We start from the raw sequence: 2,736 nt of genomic DNA, 5'->3' as shown, positions 1-2,736 counted from the left end.
CTATTAAATCCGTCGCACTGAAATTCGTCACGAATAATTGCCTTCATTTTCCTGTCGTTTTAAAAGTAGCCCCATCGAAATCCGCTGGTTTTTACGGTTTATAGGACATAATGTTGATATTGAAAGTTGAGGTTTAGCAAACGGTCAGGCACAAAATAGGATATTATTGATACTATTAACTCTAAGGCTATGATACTCCACACTAACGTATGTTTTAATTTTAAGAACGTTTTAAAACGTCTCCCGTCAAAATCCCTCGGTAATTATGGTTTTGATGAATAATTTTGAATATCACAATTGGAATTTCGTTTACTCAGCCACACAAATGTCTGCCGTTCCCTTATCAAAACTATGTTTTTTCACGGATTAACACCAGTTCACTTTTAAAATGAAGGAAGAGTTAATGCACGTATTCCTGACGAGTTTCATTGCACGACTCATTACAATTTCATTTATATCACATATTATGTAATCTCCAAGCCCTGATGCCACAACTGCACATATCAACATTCCCCCAATCATCATTCCATTCCCAAACTATCCCCATGGACTAACGCTTCCATTGATACACTTCCTAAAACGCATACTCCAGTCAAGTTTTACAATTTCCGAACATCAAATACCAATGTTATTCTGCATAATGCCCCGACAATTAAGACTTGTTTTCAAATTGCAAACTTCACCTATCATGATATCTCTCCTTGGGTATCGATTTCCATCACATAACTTTTCAAATGCTAAGAAAGGTAAACCACTTATTCCTGATCAGTTTAATTGCATAAAACAAACTAATTTCCATAATGACACAGTTTGTGTACTCTCGAAGCGTTGACAACATAACAGCTCATTCCAACATTTAACCATGAAAATTATATTTCCCTAACGACGCCCAGCCTTTAACTAATAACATGATCAGTAATTTATCGAAAGAATTAATGTATGAATTCACTGCATTACGGCCCACATTTCCCTATCATTTGCCTTTCTTATCAGCAAACTGCTACACATCGGCCAACTTCAGCCTGAACAAACAAATGATGTATTGGTTGTATTTGCAATGCAACGACATAATTACCACATTCACATGAAAGTATGCACTTCCAATATCTTCGCGTTAACACATTTTCTCACTCACACGCAATAACGGATTTTTTTTCCGAATTTTTCCTCTGTCGCCTTCCAACACTTCACTTTGCGCCGCCTTTCTTCTACCATACATTTCACAAACACGGGGACAACATCGACACGGGGACTTCACTTGCACATTAGGGAACACTTGTCACAGTGTTTGCGACGAGTACCACTTCCAAATTGCGTTTTAATACCTAAAATTTTTACTCAAATTCCGTGAGGTTCTTGCGTGATGCAAGAATCCTAGCCGATAGTTCCGCAACTGCCACTAGGGCGCACCACCTCCCGAGACACGGTTCCGTGAAACGGCAGGCGATGAGTCCAGCATACGACACAATGTATTATACCATCCGAGAATGCCACGTTTAACCAAGAAATGTAACTAATTCCACGTCAATGAGTGCTGCGCTGTCATTACCCGTACGCCTGTGTTGTTGATTCTCGTCTTGCCTCGTTGCCAAGGTAATGGCGTATTGTTGATCGAGCATCGAAATTTCGTGCTTTCGCGAAAACGTACCGTGGGATGGTTAGGGAGATGTACCGTTGAACATCGATGGTATGATAACAATCTTCAAACCTTATCTTTTCTGAAAATGACCGTTATTAATTACTTGGGTAGTTTAAACTATTTTTAATAATTCAATGAAAAACCCTCTGCACGCCATCTCCCAATGGACACCGGGAAGCGGAAGCCGATTTCCATGCCTTTAGAGTATGTAATCCCGCTGTGATAACCGAGGATCGAAGGAAAGTGTCGCGTGGCATGCAAATTAAAATTATTCCCAAACCTATTTCTCTCATTCACCACATATCGGAATCAACGAAACTCTCGCATTAGGGAATAAATTCCGAGGAAGTGATTGCAGTAATGACTGAAAATGGATTTTTCCCAAAGCCTTTCCTCTCCAACGCTACATTAATGTCACTCTTGAAACACGCGAATAAAATATGTAGAAAATATTTCACATAGTGACGTTTCTTTCTCAAAAGAAATTTTCGCGGCATATTCCGGCTCTGCATTGCTCGCGGTAGGTGATTGAAAATATTTTTTTAAACAAGTTCAAGAATAAAAGTAATGCCAACAGCACCCGGTATTCCCAGGCGGTCACCCGTCCAAGTACTATCCGGGCCCTACGTAGTTTAACTTCGGTGATCGAACGAGAACCGGTGAATTGTACGTGGTGTGGCCGTTGGCGAGTACATGACCGAATCCTCAAAAAGTTATCATGACTTGAGAATCGAAGGAAGATCTGGTTTCTTCGCGGTTGTATCTGCTTTTGTTTCTGTTGAATAGTTACCATTTCCAGACAACAGTCCCTTGATGCTTAAGCAATTCTCAATTCCGTTATATCTTTTGGTGCATCTTTGAAAATGTGTTTATGAAAAATGTCTTTCGTAACGGTGTGCTTGTTGGTGTAATGGCGATTCGTTTCAGCTTTAATCCATTGGTAAATGTCGCCTGTTGTTGTTTCGACTGTTTAATGATCGATGTAACGCAAGGGATGCATTTACTTCTTCAAAGAAATTTTCTGGCAAAAGATGATTATGTAATGCGTAACGAGGGAATTAATTTGAGAAAGATAATTCTTGTCGTTCCAATTTCTT

At 39.5% G+C, this 2,736-nt stretch overlaps 1 non-coding gene across 1 annotated transcript; it reads right to left on the bottom strand.

Annotated features, from left to right (window-relative positions):
* Window positions 1-2,207: 2,207 nt before the first annotated feature.
* LOC124173408 lies at window positions 2,208-2,326 on the bottom strand. Its single transcript, XR_006868548.1, has one exon. It is a non-coding gene; the product is annotated as a 5S ribosomal RNA (ribosomal RNA).
* Between the last annotated feature and the right edge of the window lie 410 nt (window positions 2,327-2,736).

This window comes from Ischnura elegans, unplaced genomic scaffold, assembly GCF_921293095.1.
Source record: "Ischnura elegans unplaced genomic scaffold, ioIscEleg1.1, whole genome shotgun sequence".
In the NCBI taxonomy this organism is placed as follows: Eukaryota; Metazoa; Arthropoda; class Insecta; order Odonata; family Coenagrionidae; genus Ischnura; species Ischnura elegans.
Note: the sequence above shows the minus strand (reverse complement) of the source record. Positions and strands in the feature narration are given on the sequence as shown.